Source organism: Phyllostomus hastatus, unplaced genomic scaffold (assembly GCF_019186645.2).
Source record: "Phyllostomus hastatus isolate PE091 unplaced genomic scaffold, TTU_PhHast_1.1 phas_scaffold_12, whole genome shotgun sequence".
Lineage (NCBI taxonomy): Eukaryota > Metazoa > Chordata > Mammalia > Chiroptera > Phyllostomidae > Phyllostomus > Phyllostomus hastatus.
In genome coordinates, this window is record NW_025334007.1 from 19,951,282 (window position 1) to 19,972,765 (window position 21,484).

The window sequence follows — 21,484 nt, forward strand, 5'->3', positions numbered from 1 at the left end:
GCTGAACTTTCATGGACGCGCCATTGTCACCCCGAGTCCGCAGGCCCCATTGGGGGCCACCCCTGGAGGTGTGCAGCCTACGGGGTTTGACAGATGCCTAATGACAGGGAGCCACCACTCAAGTGCCTCGTAGCACGGCGTCACGGCTTTTAAATCCCCGTGAGATTGAAGCAGGAAATCATGTCTGCTCGTCGCAATGATCTCCCCCAAATGTCATGGCCTAGGTTACTTTCCAGCACCTTGCTCGATCACAGTTCCCTCACCTGGGAAATGAGTGGTCAGGGTAAACAGACCCTTTCCTCCCCGCAAAGATAATACGTGCTCACGAATACCGAAATCTAACCTACAGTTTTGGGAAAAAATAAAACAAAACACGGATCAGGGTTCTCAAATCTCACTCAGCTATTTGGGAATCAGCTCCGTGAAGTTCAAAGGCGCTGCTGCTGTGTGTTGATGGTGCTGGACGGGCCTCACTCATCCGTCAGGGTCCAGGGAGGAGGCTGGACCCGTGTCTCCAAGGGGGTGTCCCGTAATGTCCACACGATGTAAGGGACAGCAGATCTTAAAGGCGCTGGGTGCGGGCTCACGTGATATAACAACTGGAGGGGCGTCTGACTTAAAGACGACTAGTTACGCGCACATGCCCGTTTTCGCCCCGAGCGTGGAGTTGGCGGCAGGATCGGGTGCAGCCGTGGCTCCCTGGCTGTGCGCAGTCCACTCGACTGCAACGCACGGAGTGGGCGGTGCGTCAGGAACACGGGCAGCAGTGACACTGGGAAACAGAGACTCCGAGGGAGCCAAGTCCAGCGGTAAGCGAGTGTGCATTCCGTTCCGGTGTGCCACGCTCAAGAGACACAACGCGCCGTGCGAGGCCGCTGACGCACACAGAGGGCGCTCGTCCTCTGGTCTGTGAATGGAACCCAGCCGGACAGCTGGGAGCTTTGCACCCACAGGACCAAGGCAGCTGCTGGGCATGGGGAGTCCAGCTCCGAGTGCACTCCCCAGACACGGTCCTCCAAGGCCTATCTTTCCGCCCGTGCGTGGACTGGGTCTGACCTCCCCACCCCTGGCCAGGGGTCTGAGGCCAGGTGACGACCTCTGGGGACAGGGAGCTCCTCCGACCATGGAGATTCATTAAAACCAGCGCACTGCTGCATTGTTTATCCTGCCACCCAGCCCAGGACATTGGTACCAAAAATGATGATACCCGGGCGAACCATGGGACTAACCCTTGATAATCCAGGTCGGTCATTTTGTTGGAACGGGCCTTTTGATTCTAGGCAGAGTGGTCAAATTGGTGTTTCTTAGACTATTTTTCCCATTATTACCAGCCCAAGGAACCTTTGTAGGCATTCTTTTCTCTAATGACCACTCCCAAAGACACTTCAATACTGTTGACGTTCCATATATCTGTTTATATATTGTACACGTACTGATTTCGTACATAAAAAAGGGCGTAATTTTCACCTCTGAGACCCAATTTCCACCCCGTGGGGGGTGCTCTGACCCCCCTGGGGAAGGCGACACGGCCACGGAGTAGGACTACTTGCTTCTTGAAATACGATTGGTCTCCTATCAGAGCAAACATTTCTCCAGGCCAGCGGCACGTCACGTTCACGGCCGTGACCTTCACGGAAGATGGCAATGCCTGCTCACGGGACAAGTTCGCTTTGCTGGATGCATGCAAGGATGAGCGAGGCAGTGCGGGCGTGAACTGGTGTATCCTAGGGCTCAGAGCAGCCTTTTTGTAAAAACCCACTGACTACTGGCAAGGGAAGAGACGGGACCATCAATTACTGCCAAGGGATGTTGTCAGGAGAATTATATACCCAAGTATTTGGGTATGCACCCTGGCTGGTGTGGCTCAGGTGGGCAGAGCACCATCTCGTAATCGAAAGCTTGCATGTTCTCCCCCTGGTCCAGGCACGAAGACCCCTGACCCACGCGCATATGGGAGGCAACCAATAAATGCTTCTCTCTTGCATCGATGTTTCTCTCCCTTCCTTTCTTCCTTCCCCTCTCTCTAAAGGCAATGAAAAACGTCCTCGGGTGAGGATAAATAGACAAAAAAGTAGATTGGGTGCCACAGCTGAATGAGCCAGGAACCCAGGGCCATGTGGGGGTCGGTGGGGCGTGTCTGACGCAGAGAGCTCCTGTTCTGGTGGGCGTCCACAGTCAGCGACCACCAAGCGCCAATGCCACCTTCATCATCCCCTGGTGGGTTCACTGGCAACAACCGACTCTTGAAAGAAGGAGTCAACGATCCACCTGCTTCCCAAAGACGGTAACACTTCAGAACACTGCAAAAACACTTGTCTTCCACTTGCAGGAAAAAAAAAAAACTATTAATAAAATCTCCACAAGATTATCGAAAAATCAAAGACTTGGGCAACCGTTTCTGATCTGTGAACTTTGCCCCTGATTCTATAGCTAAATGCCAAAGGGAAGTTTGGCAAAGAAAATGGCCAGAATATATTTAATCCACGGCGTTTTCAAATTCAATACATGTTGAAATGAAGCAAAATGTACTATGTACAGAGGCTCAGAATCAGCCAGCGGATCGAGGTGGGTTGGCCTGCGTCCTCCCCAAATCTCCATCAGGAAGCAAAGGTTGTTTTGTCTTCTTAATAAATTATTATTTCATTACCATGACCTAGAAAGCTGTCGTTTTGTCTCCCTTTGTAAAACAGACACAATTCTCTATTTTGAGGTAGATTTATCGTGTAGAACTGTTGTAGGTTCACAGCAAGATGAGGCGAGAAGGTAGAGAGATTCCCCACACGCCCCCTGCCTGGGTCCCTGTGCAGCCTCCCCCCCCCCACCAACACCCTCACGCAAGTTCATTTTTTACCACGAGTGAGCCCGCACCGACACATCACCACTGTCACTGCAAAGCCCTAGTTGCCAGCGGGGTGCCCCTTGCTGCTGTGCAGGCTGTGGGTCTGGACAAATGTACCCCGAGAGGGGTCCACCCCTGGAGGGTCACACAGACCACGCCGTTCATCCCCTGGCAACTACCGACCTTCCGTACCATTGCGCCTTTTCCCAGAACGTCGTAGAGTTCGAATCACACAGCATGCAGGCTTTTCAGAGTGGCTTCCTTCACTTAGTCCTATGCATTTAAGGTTCCTCCATGTCTTTTCATGGCTTGGTGGCTCGTGTCTTTTTAGCGCTGAGTAATATTCCTCGGCCTGGATGCACCGTAGCTTGTCCATCTCCTGCCAAAGGACATCCAGTCGCCCCCAAATTTTGGCAACGATGAACAAAGCTTCTGTGAACATCCACGGCAGGTTTTTATGTGGAGGAAAAGGAGGCACATGAATCACGCAGTTGAGGGATGTTACCGGGTCTTTTTCTTTGAAGTTCTGAGGACACTCACCAAATGCATAACTGCACTCTCAAAAACACATGCAATACATACGCACACATGCCCATATGCACAGGGAAACCAAACCTAAGAAGGCACACGTGCTTCTCCTCGGCACACACTCTAGCATGCTACCTACGCAGCGGTTCACATGTCCCGCCAGAGTAACCAGATGATCGCCAAACACCTTCTCCTGTCTCTGGAAAGTAAAGCAAAGCATGCGACATGAACAAGAGCCCCCTTGTCCAGCTGCCTGGGCTGTTACTAGGCTTTGATGGAAAGTGGATCGTGAAGCAAAAACCAGATTGACGCTTTATTTAGAAATCCCTGGCATTTTCGGAGGAAAGGCGGACTGGGAGCCAGACCACACAGCCACGCAAACTGTCCGCAGTAACATCAGATGTTACTGTCTGTGTGAGCCAGGTCACGGGACTGTTCGCCATACTGTCGCATCGGAATGTCCGCATGTTATTTTTCTTTTTTTAAAAAAAGATTTTTACTTATTTATTTTTAGAGAGGGAAGGGAAGGAGAAAGAAACAGAGAAAGAAACATCCATGTGCGGTTGCTGGGGGCCGTGGCCCGCAGCCCAGGCATGTGCCCTGACTGGGAATCGAACCTGCGACGCTTTGGTCCACAGCCCGTGCTCAATCCACTGAGCTACGCCAGCCAGGTCCACATGTTATTTTTCAAAGCCAGAAGCCACAAGGCCAGTTTTAGTGTCCTTCCCCAGGAGGTTGGAAGGGACTTACCTTCTCTCTTTGGTGAGAATGGAAAAACACCTCTTACTGACTGGGTGGGATAATTTAAAAGTGGGCACAGATGTCCTCCTATCTGTTGACCCAAAAATAAAATTGATATTTGAATATTCATGGATTTTCCTGGACCTCCTTGAAAGGCTGTAAAAGCCAATTGTTCATGCATTGGGTTGGCCAAAACGTTCATTCAGTTTTTGTTTTGTTTTTCCGTTTGATGGCTGTGGTAGCGCTTAGTTGTCTTTAATTTCATTTAAAACAACATTGTCAGATTGCATTGTGACAGCTGTCCTATCAGCGTGCTTAAAAAAAAATCAAAATTGGTGAATTTTTGTGTAGTCATTTTAATATTAGAAATGGAAGAAAACATACAGCATTTTTTGCATGTTATGCTTTGTCCAAGAAAGGTAAAAATGCAACCGAAACACAAAAAATGATTTGTGTAGTGTGCGTACGGGGAAGGTACTACGATTGACTGGACGTGTCAAAAGTGGTTTGCGAAGTTTTGTGCTGGAGGTTTCTCGCTGGACGGTGCTCCACAGTCCAGGAGACCAGTTGGAGTTGATGGTAATGAAATCGAGACATTAATTGAGAAAAAAAATCAATGTTTTCCTACATGGGAGAGCTCCACCATACTCAAAATATCCAAATCAATAAAGTTATTGGTGAAAGGGGAAAACATGCCTTTTATTTTATGGAAAAAAACCTAAATGGACATTTTGGCCAACCCAATACATTTTTTTTAAAATGTAGGTACAATGCTTCATATCTTTACGATATTTGTAAAGCCATCAAGAATTATGCCTGGAATACAATCAATAATAAAAGAGAAAAGAGTATACTATGGTTTCTATTTAATCCTAAAACTCTCTGAATTAAATATGCATAACTTGAAATGGAACTTATAATCATGCCTTAAAAGCACTGCAAATTTAGAATTTAATGAGGAAAACTAATGTAAAATTAGGCGGAATGAATCATGCCATATGCCATCCTTTTAAGTAAATTGAAACCTTTTTTCCTTTTGTGCCTGGTTCCCTTCCCCCCTCTCATCACCCATGAGCCTTTTGATTGGCCTAATTTTGGAATCATGCTAATGATTGAAATGGTATTTGCTGGGGTTCAAACTCCTCCAGAAGGCAACGCAATTAGGACAAACAACATAAAAGCAAAGATTTCCAGAGCAACGTTGCGGGAGAACAAAAACTATGACAGTCCTTCCATATCCAGTTACTATTTCTAAATCTGCAATCTGATGCTGTTAGCGTTCGAGTTAAAATGAGAAGCGACTTTTCCAACTCCTTCACTTCACAGAAACGATGACATTTTTAAGCCTTGTTTTTCCTTCAAGAATGAAATGCACTTTTTCCAGAGAAAAATAAACAGGAAAATAAAAATAAATAGTCCTAGTTGTCTGGAAAAAATGTGACTGCAGAATATCTTCTTAGCCTCTTACTTTCTGGGTGTTGCTCCCTCATTGTTTTGGAGGGGAGCGAGTTTAGAATTTGTTTTAACCTATGAAACATAATGTGTTGAAATGCAATAAAGGAGTCTCTTGGGAGACTTTTGAATGGGTAAGACATGCAGCAGCTCCTCTCCCAGGATAACTGAAGAGGACAGAATTCTGTGTCTTGGGTGTGAGTCTGTGTCCTCCCGAGGAAGACCGATGGGTCAGTGTGGCCCACGACCCTCCCAGGTCCACCGCGTGCCAGGTGGGTAAGGCAGGGGTTTGTACCACAGGCCTTCCCGCGCACCAGGCTGCGGGGTCACTAACTGCTCTCTCCAAGCTCACGTTCAATGGTGCAGTGCATTATTGATTCTCTTTCTAACGAGTGCTGGAGTCTCATTATTGTCCCAGGTCATGACTATTCCTGCAAATTAGCAGTAATGAACCAAAATCTATTGCTACCAGCCGGCTGAAAGACTAAGCATATATTTCTGAACATTGAAGTAAAATCACTTTATCTAGTTCCGCTCTTTCAAAAAATTCCACACCATCTGAACGTTTTATTACAGAAACTATGCCAATTTCCCCACTCCTGCTTGCTCTTACCATATCAACTGGAAAAATTAATAATGTGCTTGAAGAAATCCAATATTTACCAGCATTTCTTGGCATTTCTAATTTTTTAAAAGATTTTATTTATTTATTTTTAGAGAGGGAAGGGAGGGAGGGAGAGAGAGAAACATCCATGTGCAGTTGCTGGGGGCCGTGGCCGGCAACCCAGGCATGTGCCCTGACTGGGAATCGAACCTGCGACACTTTGGTTCCCAGCCCGAGCTCAATCCACTGAGCTATGCCAGCCAGGGCCGGCATTTCTAATTTTTAAGTGAGCGTATGTTGTTTTATATCTTCTTTCACGGTATAATAACAAACGAGTTTTGTATCATGGAATAAATACATGAATATATGGTGCTAATCATTGCTGTTCAGTTTTGAGTATAAAATGAATGTAGTTTTTATCCCCAAATTTTTCTGGTTTTGCACATGTCTCTGACCCATAAGAACTGGATTTTTTTTTCAAATATTTTATTTATTTATTTTTAGAGAGGGAAGGGGGGGTAGAGAGAGAGAGAGAGAGAGAGAGAGAGGGAGGGAGGGAGGGAGAGACATCAATGTGTGGTTGCTGGGGGTTCTGGCCTGCAACCCAGGCATGTACCCTGGCTGGGAATCGAACCTGGGACACTCTGGTTCCCAGCCCGCACTCAATCCACTGAGCTACGCCAGCCAGGGCTCTAGAACTGGATTTTTCATACGTGAACTTAGCGTTTTAAGGTTACGATTTTTATCTAGCACATCCTCCAGCTCAGATGTGCCCCATACTGGGCCCCCTGCGTTCACACGGGAGCAGAGTTCACAACCCCTCTCTGCGTGGACACAAAACCCACATCTGTTCCCTCCTCTCCTGCTCCGTGGACCTTCCTGCAGTCCTGCTGGCCCGGCCATCTGGCTCTCCTCCCCCACCCCCTTCCCGCTGCTGACTCCCCCCCAAGTGAGGGCCTGCTCGACCGTGCAAAGCATCCCAGCTCAATTCCACCATTCTGTGTACATGTTCACATTCGCTCTCCTCCTCCTCAAGGAAACAGTGATATTGTCCAAGAACATCCGAGGGTCCATAACGCCTCCTCCTTTCCCTCCTCCAGACGCTTCACGTCCTGCGATTCGGAGGCTATCTCTACTGTAGACCTGAAGCGGTGTAGGGCGTGTGCTTCACCAGATGAGTTTTCTCACCACGTTTAACCCGCTCAGCTTTGCAGCGTTTGAAGCAACGCTTGTCCTCAGGGTCTGCTTTCCACCCGTTTCCCGGCTCTCCGTGCCTATGACCGCGCTTTCTGCATCCGTCCAGCCACATCCGCTCTCTCCCCGTCTCTCTCACCGCCCCCTGCCCTCAGTGCCGACGAGGGTTCAGGGTTTAGACTCGGTCATCCCCTTGCTCCCTCCACACTGCTGGCTGCACCCCGACCTCCGCAGGCCAGGAACTTCCTCTCCTCGGTCTCATCTCTCCTTCCAGATCTCATTCCAACCGCCTCCCGGGCTCTGCCCTGTGGATTTGCCCCGACGACTGACCCGTGTTTTATGGGAGAGAGAATTCCTATCCGTCTGCCCAAGCACCTTACTCTTCCATTTTACAAGCACAAACACCCCAGCCCCCAAATGACATCAAGCTCAGGTCACTGTGGCTTCTCCCCTTTGCCTTCAAACCAGCCAAGGGCGAGGCTGTCTCAGTGTTCACACTATTCCCTCTTTGTGCATTAATTCATCCACTACGAAGAGCTGAGAGCAACCAGATGTGCTAACTCTCCCCGCCCCAATTAGCACGAGTTCTAGACAGGGCATAGGAAGCAGTCCAGGCCAGTAAATACAGTTATGAACGTTAGTACAAAAGCTTCCTGGAGATGTGTGTGCGTGGCGTTGTGGTGCAGGTGTGGTGTCCGTGTCCCCTGGTGTGATGAAATGTCAATTTACTAAACATAAGGCGTAAGAGAGAAGTGTAGGCGAGACTTGGGGGTTGACTCATGGCACAGAGGGTGATGCTTTCAATGGGAAATCAGCAGAAACAAGTGAGCTTGCAGCGTCGTTAACTCAGGAGACCCTGGTAAAACTAGAGGGCACACCTACAAGTTCCTAGATCAAGAGGATGAGAAAGTGAGAGACTTTTGTGACTGAATTAGAAATCGGGGGCTATCCCCCATTGCTGTGTTTGTACTGTTGGCCCCTGTGGGTATTTTCTGAAGAAGTTCCAGTCACTGGGAAGATAAGGAGTATTATTTCAGAGCGCTGACAGTGAACATGTAGGTGGGATGCCACGGTGGTGCAGCCCAAGAGGCAGAGGAGGGGAGAGGGGGCGAGGGGACTTGGATGCAGGGAAGCCTGGGCAGCCTCCACCAGGACCACGCGCTGTCGCCCTCCAGTGCCTCCATCAGTCACCCTGATCACGCTCTGCCCATTCAGTTCAGTGCGAACTCCCCGCCGAGGTCCCCATCCCGATGCACAAAGCTCTGTGTCCCACCACACGCTAACCATCCCACCGCACGCTAACCATCCCACAGGCACACAGTGAGCTGAGATCTAAACTCAAGTGCACTCGCCTAGAGGTTCTCACCCCTTGGCCCCAGCAACTCGAACACCTTCCCAAAGGCAATCAAGACCCCCCACAGTGCCCTGGCTGGCGTAGCTCAGTGGATTGAGTGCAGGCTGCGAACCAAAGTGTTGCAGGTTCCATTCCCAGTCAGGGTACATGCCTGGGTTGCAGGCCATGACCCCCAGCAACCGCACATGGATGTTTCTCTCTCTCTCTCTTTCTCTCTCCCTTCCCTCTCTAAAAATAAATAAATAAAAAATCTTAAAAAAATAAATAAAAAGAATATTAGTGTTTTGTAGTTGCATTGACAAAGTTCTGCTCTCACCTAGTATGTTAAAACATATTCCTTTAAATGATACGATTTTAGCATCTTAAGTAACGGACAAAGGGTAACTAGGTCTGCCCAACATGGACAAAGAAATTAGTCATAAAACTAAAGAACTTGCCTTCAAAAATGGAAAAAAAGATATCATTGTTGGAATCGACTGCAACTTTATTTTTAACTATCCCCCTTTCTCGGAAAAATATCCCCATAGCTTGAAAATTCATATTCCCTCACAGCTCACACTCTTGATCCTTGGAATGAGATTCCGGGGCGGGAACGCGTGGCCAGCCCCTTGGGGAGACGGCGGTTCCTGCGGGGTACCTGCTAAGGCGGCATTCCTGAACGATAACGCGATGTACGACTGCTCACTGAACTTCCCGGCCCGCCGGCCGCTACGCACACACACAGGAAGCGACACTCTCCTCTCTGAAGGAGAGACCCCAGTGCTAGCTCCCATCTTTAGAAATGCCGCGTGCCTGACATTTTCGATCACGTGCTTCCACGGACTCAGCCAGCGAGCTACACCATCTTATGAGCAAGAAAGAACCCTGTGAAGTTGAACTTCATAAGCCCCCTTTGCCACCGGAGCTTTTGCAAAACGGCCAGGAGCTCCTGATTTTAATTCGCCCCGGGCAGTTCCTGGGGCCCTCACATGGATCTCGAGACAGAGAGCGGAGGCTTTCGTGTAGGTTGCCTGTAACCTATTAGTTCTCCGCCCGGCATTTACACTTGACCGTCCACTTGCCACAGAGAGGCGGGTCATTACCTCGTTACCAGGAAAAATAACGTGTGACCCAGGTTGTCCTTGAGGGGCCTGCTCTGTTTGGAAGAGGAGCCCTGACTGGCGTGTAAATGACCTTGGGAGATAAGTCAGAGAAGGGGATCGAGTAACCAACCCGTGCTGAAGCCCCGGTCTGTTCCTGGTTAGGCGGGCGGATGATAACGCGGCACAACAAGGTCAAGTGCGGGTCACAGCCCAGGAGCAGAGCAGACGGCGCTCCGAGCCATGGCTCCCTCAGCCGATTCCGGATGCAGTGTTAGCCCTGGCAGCTGGGGCGGCTCAGTGGATCGGGCTGCAGACTGTGAGGCAAAGGGTTGCTGGTTCGATTCCCAGTCAGGGCACATGCCTGGGTTGCGGGCCAGGTCCCCAGTAGGGGGCGCACAAGAGGCAACCACCTATTGATGTTTCTCTCCTTTTCTTTCTCCCTCCTTTCCCCTCTCTAAAATAAATAAATACATACAATCTTTTAAAAAAAGAATGCAGTGTTACTGATGACAATTCTTGAGATCAGGGAAACAATGGGTATGCTGGGGAAAAGTAGAAAAGTACATTAATGCGTAACGCAAGTGTAAGTGATTGGGAAATAAACCATAAAATCACCTAATTACAAGCAACGGTGTCTCCTATATAAAAAACCTGAAGTTGACCCTTCCACCCACGCCATGAAGGGCTGCCGATAGAGTAGCTATCTGTGAGGTCTGTCCAGCAGGCACCCAGCCATGTGCTATGAAAAATGCAGACATTTACTGAAGGAGACACAAGACACACTGTCTATAGGACAATGACGCCTCAGTCCCCTTCAAAACGGGCACCTTAGGACCTCACACAGTTCTCCCAGTCGCCATCAGCTGCCCCGTCATACTTCTCTGAATCTCACGGATAGGCTGAAATCTCTTCCCTTTCAAAGGTGATTTTAGTTCCGGGAGAAGCCAGCAGTCACAGGGCGCCACATCTGGGCTGTAGTGGGGCTGAGTCACCTGGGTGATTGGATGTTTTGCCAGAAAACTCCACGCAAGACATGATACATGGATGGGTGTGCTGACATAATGAAGCTGCCAGTCACCAGTTGCCCACAGCTGTGGCCTTCTGAGTCATCAGAATAGTTTCCATGGAGGAATGTTCAAGCTGAACACAAAATTTGATGCAGGTTCATGGCTCTACTCACTCAGTCATTTTGAATGCAACAACCACACAGTACACATGCTCACTCATTGGCATCTACCGCCCCCACTGACGAGTACAGTGAAGTCATCTCTGTTCACGCGTGCACATTCCAGTCCACTCTCCTTGGCTGCCGGGTTACATCGATGTCACACAGGCTGTTCTCGTTACATTAACAGCGGCTGGACTTTTTCCGGACAGACCTCGTATCTGAAGTCATGCCTCGTCACCACGGGGTTCCTTAATTTGTGTAAGAATGTCCCGACTTGGTGCTCTGTGTCAAGGTCGTTAAGTCCTTTCCCGGACGAAAGCCAGGGCGACAGGTGGCTGGTGCATCTGAGACGCTGACTTTCAAACTTCATGTCCGCTTAAATCATGCAGACGGAGCCCTGCGGGGCTGGACGCCGCCAGGGGGGCCGCTTAGCGCTAGACGTTGGAGGAACAGACATGGGCCAGTCTCCATCCCGACGTCTCCGTACCTATGCGTGCTGTCCACCCCTGTCACGTGTTCTAATGGTCGGGTAGTTCGCTGTGTGGTTAAGATTCTCCACGTCTGTACTCTCCCTGTCCGAAGGCACCACGGGCCACAAGACTGAAATTCGTCAAGCTGACCCAGTCTCCTGGAAAGAGAGTTAGGGGCAGGTCATCAGAAACTCCTCTAAAGTAACTAGTTTAATTTAAGCTGCAGGCTATGCCCCATTGCAAGGTTCGGGTGGGCTGACGTACAACTCTGAAAGGCGGGGATCTCCGAAGATGGTGTTTGTCTGTCAGTGTGCAGACATACATTGTACGTAAACGACGACTCCAGTCCACAAAGCTCCAGTAGTCGGCCTTACTCAAAGGCACCCCCCTGAGACTAGTAGAAGCCCATTACGAGTTAACTACACATAGCTCTCCGTCGTAGGCGTACTCTTTAATCACAGCAGGAGCACCTGCTGACATCCGTGAGCGAGATCGGGGTCACCGCTTCAGCTACGACTGCTCGGGGTTTTAAATCGAAGAGCTTTTTTCCCTTGTCCAGAGGTTGGAAAAAAACAGACCATCCCCTTTGCATTGGTTACAAGAGCATGATTTGCATGCACAGCCTTGATGGAAGAGGAAAAAAAAAAAACCCCATAAAGGCGTGACTGTGAAACATGAACAAGTCCAATTTTAATGAATATTCATCACATGGAAATAGTGGGCTAATTTAATATTGAATACTGATACGAATTATGTTTAAACAAATGTAGCAAGTGTCATCGTATTTCTGGCTATTTCCTGCGTTTTACTGGGCCCACTTGAACTTGTAAAAAAGCAAGCAAGAATTGTTCTCTTAGCCCGAGATTTAAAGGGGCATGCTTATTTTTTTTTCCGGGGTGTGCTGGCAATTAAAAGTATGTCCGGGATTTCCCTAAAATCCGTACCCTTTGGCGCGGGACCGTCCGAGCCACCCCTTTTGTCTCTGGCTGTGCTGGGATTTTGATGTTTTTTTTTCCTCTGGTTTCTAGGGAGTCTGCAATGACTTGGACTGAGTTTCATGGCTGTGCGCCCAGGGGGTGGCGGGGGGGCGGGGGGAGCCCGGTGTGATTGACAGCTCTTGGCGGAGGGGCTGCCGTGCGCCCGAGAACTTGGCAGGAGGGCTGAGAAATGACAGACGGGCCCTTTGCACGAGGCGAGTCACGCGTGTCAGCAGGGACTGCGGTGCTGGGCAGCGCGCAGCTGAGAGTGTGGAAGAGGGTTGTGTTGTGACCGAGTGACGGAGCCCACGGCGCGGGCAGCGGAGGGAGCGGTGGGGAAGAAACGCCTGGGTGTGTGCGTGCGGCCCCGTCCGCCCAAGCCCCCCTCCCACCCACCCGTTCCCTGCGGACTAACTCCTACCCCTGACAAGTGGCTGCTGCTGTGCCCGCAAAGCCCGCCAGGCTGCAAACGGGAAAGGGGCGCGTCTGAAACGCAGAGACCGTGGGGAAGCTGCCATGGGCCTCACGTGCGCTGCAAGAGAAAAGTTAGCGAAATCACCCCCGACTGGATGGGTTTCATGGGTGGCCCAAATGGATCTCAAAATAGCGGATCCTGATATTTTTAATGTAGTAATTCATTTACTTTTTTAAAAAAGATTTTATTTATTTATTTTTAGAGAGGGAAGGGAGGGAGAAAGAGAGAGAGAGAGAGAAACATCCATGTGAGGTTGCTGGGGGCCGTGGCCTGCAACCCAGGCATGTGCCCTGACTGGGAATCGAACCTGCGACACTTTGGTTCCCAGCCTGCGCTCCATCCACTGAGCTACGCCAGCCAGGGCTTCACTGGTTTTTTTTTTTTAATTTCCGGATTCCCAGTGTCTAGGAGCTGAAACTATATGCATGTTCCATATGTTTAGAGACAGGATGTATCAGCTGGGATTCTAACGGGCCATTCCAGCCTGACAGACATTCACTGAAATGTAATCTGGTGTTTTCCTCAATGAATAGCATGCGCATCCTCTTTACAAGTTACTTTTTTGTTGCTGTTTTTAACTAGCATAATCATGACTCCATTCGCCGAAGAGGAATGAAGCCAGAGAAAAGGAGAGAAAGCAGTATCGGAACAAAGCCGAGAAGGTGTCATTTGAGCTCCGACACATCCGCCACCTATTTAAAGAGCTCTTTTAAGAGGCAGAGAGAAACATCACAGCACTTTGGAAAGGAAGAGTTCAGGACCCACAGGGGGGATGCTAAACGTCAAGGCCCACAGAGAAAAATGTTCCACGTCACCCTGGGCTTGCCACGTGTTGTCACAGAACAGAACCTGTCGCTTTGCACGTTAAACCCGTTTGCACGCCCTGACACATGTGGGCGGCCACAGCGGGCGTCACGACGAAATGAGGTGCAGAGGCTGCACAGACCAGCCGTCGGCTGAGGCCCCGGGGGACTGGGGGCAGGAGACGGAACTCCCGCTCAGCGAGACCTTTCTGTGCCTACTACGCCCTCGTGCCTTGCATCGAAATCTTCTCTTCGTTCTGGAAACAGGAATTCCGGGGGGCCGCCCTCCTGCAACCTTCTCCAGGGGACATGGTTTGAACAACTCGAAAGCTACAAGCCTGGAACCAGGCGCGGCCGCACAGCTGGGACACGTGCACACGGGGGCGCCCCGGAGAAGGTCTGCCTACGTGCACCCCCAGGCAACGTACCCACGCCACCCCCGTTTCTGAAACGCGCCCGGCCCGGTGGAAAAGGGTGCTCATCAAACTCTCCATGAAGAAGCCGCCCAGGACTCTTCCTGAAGACACTTGTTGCTGACATAACCCTTCGCGACATTTCAAAGTCGATTACAATGTGATGTTAACGTGCGACCATCCTGCTTCAACGTCCGTACGCCATAGGTGTGGACGTGGGAAATATCAGTGGGAACCACGTGTGAGGGGGACTTCACACACGCCTTCAAAGAATCCCTCTGAGGTTAAGTAACAGAACAGAGAGCAGGAAGCCTGCAGTCTTCTCAGGGCAAAAACAAAAACAAAAACATCCTTTTAGATACCTTTTTTCTGGCACTGAACAAAGTCTGGGAGAACGTGGGAGCTGTCTTCTGAAGTAAATAGCGTTTGCATGTTGGGGTGACTGGTGTAAGCTCTCCGCACGTAAGTTTTCTTACCTTTAGGGGACGGGTTTGCAGAAGCCCCCCAGCTCGCCTTCAGCGACGACATTCTGTGAGTGTGTACATCCCAGGGGGACAATGCGACCCGGGAAGCAAAGTCACGGGCGCAACACCATGCGGAATAACACTTACCTGAACAGTTTGGGAGTGGCCACAGACATCATCAGACGTAGCGAACTCAGGTCGTTTCGGCTGAGGGTGAGTGACCTGTCCCTCTGCAAGGGTTTGTCACAGGGACTGGCCAGGCTGTGACCCACGTGGCAGGTGACGCAGGTGGTCGTAAGACCAGCTCCCCAGCCGAACACTGGTGTATTATTCCTGCCGTAGCTTCCTCCCAAGGGGATGGCGTGCCGAGATGCACTGGTGAGCACGGGGCGCAGAGGAGAGACCGTGCTGACGGCACGGTCCGTGTGGGCGAGTCCTGGGCATGTGTGTGGCCCCAGGTTTGCGGCTGCCCCCCCCCCACCCCGGAGCACCCTGGTCACATGGGTCAGAAGGAGCACAGCACCTGTGTCTCCCATTGTTCCCACGGTGCATCTGCCCCTGCACCTGGTGGCCCATCTCTCCCACCCCGGGAGTTCCCACGTCTCATCCCTCTCCCCACTCTGGGGCACGGCACCCCCCCTACCCACGTGAGCCATGGCCAGGTTGTATCGGGTCCGGAGATGCCCGTTGTGTGACTAAAACATAATGCCCCATCCTGACGTCCGGAGACCCTGACACCCTTCCGTGCTTACTGTCAGGCTGACCAGATTCGCCAAAGTGCTGTCTCTCCCTCTGGGGAGTTTGCTATAATGACGCGTGGCAAGAATAGGAGAGAATTCATTCTTCTGCTGATGGGTACAGGGAGTGTGTCCAGTTTGGGGTAGAAATAGAAAATTCAAGCGGAACTTTCTAGTCGTGCCTTGATCGAACAGGACACACACAGGCTGGCCAGACAGCATGGCGTGGAGTCAGGGAGTATGAGACACATCAGCCAGGATGGGTTTCCAGTCTCTGGAGCCCCCCTGCTCCAGCCAGCATGGACACACTCTGACCCTTCATGACACCGCCCACCCCCGGCCTGAGCTGCGCGGGAACTAAGCATGCACGCCGATTCCAAGATGTCTGAGCCAAGCCAAACGTACACCATGGGACACAGGTGACTAGACTGCACTTGGCTTCATTCTCTGGAACGGTTGTTGTCGTCTTCTCGTCGGTCCCCACCGCCACGGACACGGGCGCTTTAAAGACACGTGCCACAACTCTCTGGACCCACAGACTGCTCGGGGCTGACATCACAGCCTCTGTGGGGACTCTTCCCCTGCCCCGGCCCACACCCAGCGGTGCTGCCTTCTGTCCCGGCTGGAGGTGAGGCCTCTTGTCTCACCTCTCTGGGGTTCGCACTGCGCCCCCCAAAAATGCGGCCCCTCCCTCGCCGTCTAACACTCGGAGGGTCTCAGGAACGGCCAGCAAGAAACGGGAACATTCCAAACACACACTCCCAGACCCACCCGAGAGAAAGGACCCGACAGATTCCGCGCCTCGGAAGCCAAGAAGGAAAGTGATTCCGGAATTTCTGGGACCGCACAGTGCCCGAGACCAGAGTTTCTCTGGCAGCGATTCAATTCCATCTCGTCTGAGACCTGAAATAACAGGAAATACCCCAGGCCAAGACGGGAACGGAGAGTGAAGGACTTACGTAAGTTTTGACCGGAGGCGCTGGAGGAACGCAAGCCGACGTTTCAATGTGTCTCCCATGGCAGTTGAAAAGCAAAGGGGTTATCTTTCAGAAGCGCCGGGCTGAGATGAGGAACTCTGGGAGAGAGCAGAGTCCTTGCATTCCCAACTCTTCCCCCCGTTTGCCTTGCTGGGAATGCTGACTGTATCGCGTGCACAACCTTCCCACAAAGGTCGTGACTTCTGCTCTGGCTGGCGTAGCTCAGTGGATGGAGCGCGGGCTGCGAACCACAGTGTCGCAGGTTCGATTCCCAGTCAGGGTGCATGCCTGGGTTGCAGGCCACGACCCCCAGCAACCACACATGGATGTTTCTCTCTCTCTATCTCCCTCCCTTCCCTCTCTAAAAATAAGTAAATAAAATATTTTTAAAAAAAAGGTGGTGACTTCTGAGCATGTAAAAGGTGTCCCCTAGGGTCACCCTTCTCGATTCAGCTCCATTATTGATCCCATCGTCTCCCTGTTATGTTCCTTCGGGGCGCCGCCGGGAGACCTCCAGCACCCACTCTTGCTTCCAGCACGTGTACCCCGCAGACGCGGCCGGGCCTCCTTCTGAGCCCAGGGTGCCCACGGACACCTATGCCTGGAGTTTTTGCTCCGTGACAAATGGCCGTAAAGACTGAGCCCACGCCCAGGTTTTCGGATGAGACCTTGCTTCAGTGTTTGAAGACTTCCCAACCTGGCTACTCCTCAGGGGATTCATTCTGCCAGTCCTTCCACGGCTGGAGGCCGACAGCTAGGACGCTCCTCAGGAAAGACAAAGGGAGCCATGCTCCTGGGAGTTCCTTACATGTCGACAACAGTCTGAGCTGTTACAGATGGAATTTTTCACTTTGTTGCGAATTCAGTGCAGTTCAACAACGGGAACGCTATGCACGGTTTTGTAACTGGCTACTTTGTGAACAGGCTTCTGCTTTCCATCAGTGACTATCACTCATGGTGTTGGCTTCCGCCTCTCCCAGCAATGTTCCTTTCGATTCTCCGAACTCTCAGGAATGAATGCCATTGGCTCGGGCCCCCACGCCGACGGGAACGACCCCACGGTGGCGGCGCACCCCTTTGTTCGCACCGGCGGCCACGGAGCGCCTCTCCCACCATCAGACGCGCTGAGGCATTTGGGTGAAGCTACTTTCATTCCTTCCATGTCTGTTTTCCTTAGAACTTTCATCCCAGCTAATGGTTGGGTCCCATCAAGTTCTTTTCTGGCACCTACTGAAGCAGGGAAGTTATTTTTTTTTTTCATTTCACTGAATCGTGCCCCGAATTACGTTCAGACATGGCCTAATATTGAGTCATTCTGGTTTTCCGAAAATAGATGTTACTTCATCGTGGGGTGTCATTCTTCATCTGCCACTGGTGTAAATGTCCACATAGAGAGTGCGCATTAATATTTACCTAATTCAGACAATACGTATCTATGCGTGCCACTTCTCCTTCTTAGGTCTGCCGGACTTTAATATCAGAGCTAATCGACCTTTGTAATAGTTAATACAAGCATTCCTTCTTTTCATATGGCCTTGGTCAGTTTGAGTGGCACAGGAATTCATCGCTCCTTTGAAGTTCAGTAGTGTGGAAACTTCACTTTCCTCGTGTTATGGGGGAAATTAGCTCTGAAATCACCTTCGTCTGCCGCCCGTCTGGGTGGGTGGAGGGAGAGGAGGAGGTCTTGTCCTTGCCCATCTGAGTCCCTGTTGATTCATTGGTTGAAAGTTTCCTAAAATGTGACCAAGCACAGGGCGCCCCTGCTGGCCAGTTACCAATCCTCCGTGGGGTCCCCTGTGTGAGAAAGAGTTCCATTCCTGCTCACCGTGGCATCAAACGCTCTCGCTCTCTCTGCCCTGCTCTGTCCGTCTGTCCATCCCTTCCCTGCTCTCTCCTCTCTCTTTGCCTCTCTCACACTAGTGCTCACAGGACGTTCTCTGTCCGTTCAGCAGTGAGCCGCGTGCCTTACGGAGCGCCACCCTGTGAGTGACAGCCAAGTTTGTCCGTAGACTGTGAGTCCGGTTCTAAGGCAGCAAATGTCTGTCTCGTCCTCACCTGCAAACTGCCCACCATCCTGAGTGGGGGTCCCAGGCTCGGCCTGGCCACGGGGGTGCATGCACAGAGGACCCAGGGAGAACGGGGGCTGGGAACGCCTCAGGCGCCCGGGAATGGTGGCTCCTCCTCCTCCTGTGAGCTCCTCGGCCGCCCGCACCGCCACAGCCACCAGCCCACACGTCCCCTCCCAGGACACAGGGCAGGGGGGACAGTGAGGAACCACGTGCAGGAGAAGACGGACGCTCTGGCCCCTCCGCCCCACACCCCACCGCCGTGCTGGCCCCCCGAGTTCCCCCAGTGGGAGCCCCGTGCCGGGGCAGGCGCCCTCCACCCCAGGAGCCTCTCCCCCACCCAGTCACCCCTCCGTCACCCCGCAGTCACGGCCTCTGTGCAGGCGCACAAATCTGTTTGGTGAGTCACCAGTCATTCCGCGGTCGTCCATCACCCCGCCGTAAGTGCCTGAGTGCAACTTTTTCCTTTCAGACGAGTCAGACTTATGTGTTTCTCGGAGCCTGCTGACCCTGCGAGAACGGTTCATGCGCACGGTTTCACAAACATATTTCAGCTACGGCCTTCAGCATGGCTTGCTTTACATCCAAATCACAAACCAACGTCGACTTTCTGTCTAGAATACTGTTTATGTAAAAATTTTTGCCACTTTTTTTTTTTTTTTGGTCTGGGGATGTTAAATGATTTCTGTTATTGTCAAGGATAGAAGTGAGCCCACAAACGCTGAATGGGAGTGGACTTCTGTTTTTGCAACGTGGTAAATGTGACAGGCGAGCCTGTGACCCCGACCTCGGGCTGTTCTCACAGCCTCTTGGCGTCAGTGACTTTCAGGGGAATGAACACGGCTGTGATAAAAGGAGGTTTTGGGGAAGGCAAAACGTTTTGACTTAAAAACTCAAGGGCACAGAGATGCAGCAAAAAGATCGGCGTGTCTGTCCGGGGTAAGGGATGGGACGGGTGGCCAGGTGAGGCCCTCAGGTGGGACTCCGGGGGCTGGGAAGCTCTTCCCAAATGAGACCACAGTGGCGACCCCAGGACGTCTTGGGTGAAACCCGCAGAACTGAACGGCACCGCCAGGGGGCGCCGCAGAGAAAACCGGGGAGTGTAGTTAACAACGACGTGTCCATCAGGGCCCTCCTATGACCACAAACAGACCGTGATGATGCAACACATTCGTCCGGACAGGCGGGCGGGCGAGCAGAGGCCGTGCCGGCACCGGGCACGTCTGCTCAGTTTCACCGTGAGCCTAAAAAACGGCTCCAGAACATAAAGCCCATGAACGACTTAAACACTCTTTCCATAGCCCTGAGAACATGAAATGTGCATTCCTGGCGCCAGAAAAACGTACATGACGTCCCCACCAGCCAGCTGCCGAGATCATTTACCTCGGTGACGACGCAGCACGGCCAGGGCGGCCAGTACCATGTGGACTTTAACCATTGGGAGCTTCAACAATGCGCAGCTTTCCAAACGAGAGACCACGGACGCGGAGGGCGCTGCGGGGTCTGTGCAGGCAGACACCCTCCGGTCCCCGCGGCCCCTGCGGCTGATGGCGCAGCTCCCGCGCCCCCGGCCGCCCGGCCTGCCCCTCGGGCCGCCATGCTTCTGTGTGCAGGGGACGGCGCCGGCCTCACCGTCCCCTCCTGCGGGGCAAGGAGGACACAATTCACCAATAACTGAGACGCAATGAATTCACGAAAAGCCTTAGTGCTGAGGCGGGGGTGGGGGCACCAGGCCGCGGTGACCTCGGCTTGAGGGCCGCACAGAGCCCGGCTTCACTGTCCTGGCGCGTCCCCGCGTCCCCCTGACAGAGCAGTCCCAGCCGTCCGTGTGGAGACGCAGTTGCCTGCAGTCCCAGGCCTGAGGATGCAGGCCTGGTGGGGGGCTGTCTCTGAGGCCAGGGCGCCAGCCTCGGGCACCCCCTATTTCCCCCTGTGCTGCTGCTAACCCAGCAGCCTGGGGCCCGGCTCCCACGTGCTGCCCACCCCCCCCCCCCCCCCCGGCTCAGAAAGGCTCCTTCAAGGCCATGAACTCTGAATGTGGGCCCCGGCAACCAGGCGGCCCATTGTGACCCGCCGCTGAGCTCCGTGAAACGCTGGTGTTTGAATGTTTGGGGTGAGAACTCTTCCCAAGCTGCGAGGAGCTGGCAAGGGGCTGATGAATGGGGCCGGGGCCAAAACAATGCCCCGTGCGGCTCCGTGGCGGGGGAGGCCGGGGGCAGGAGCGGGAGCTGGGAACGCGGGCGTGAGCCAAGGCCAGGGGTGGGGGGGCGCCCACGAAACCCAACAAAGGGACGCCATCGCCCGGGCACCAGCACTCGCAGTGCTTGGGGAGGGTTCATAGTCCCCAGGCTCCGCCACGGCCTCCTAAAGCCAACAAACGAACAGTTCGGGTCTCCGTCCTCTGAATCTGAGCCAGGGGCATCGTGGGTTTGACCGAAACCAGGGACCGGTTTCCCGGTTCCCCTCGAGGGAAGCCCCCCCTCTCCCCCCGAGACGTGCATGTCTCTGTGTAGCCCCTGGAGCAGGTGCACTTCCCGGACGCGTCCGGTGGATGGCCTGTGGGCTTCCCCAGGTCGCCCCAATCTGTCGGGTCCCTCACCTCTTTGTCTCTCAGACCCTTGTCATCCCTCTTATGACTTTGCCTTCCAAGCGCCCCCGAGGCTATGCCCAGCTGAAGACCCCGCCTGTCCCTTCAGCTGACAAGTAGGCAGCCACCAGGTGCAGGCACCCGCCCGTGCCCACGGCTGGGATCTGTGAGCCCATCTGCATCCACACTGTACGTACTCTGGGTTCAGGGCATCGTTCTGGGTTCAAGACAACAGGCAGCTGAATGGGTTGGCGGGGGTGGGGTGGCAGTAGAGGAGAACAGCTAGAAGGGTCCCCTCCCCCCGCCGTGGCTGACACTTGTTCGTGAACCGCACAGATGGCAGAAGACGAGAAGACAGAAGGAGACAGAAGCCAAGACCAGGAGGGGTACACGGAGCAAAGGTTTCTCAGGAAGTCCCTGCTTTTCCAGGTGGGCACTAGGGGCGCGGTCTAGCGCCCAACGACCACCTTTGAGAGAGACTCCACGCTACTGGGGGCCGTGGAAGCCCAGACCGTGCACAGAGCCCGGCCACGCTCCCTGGACTCAGAGCCAC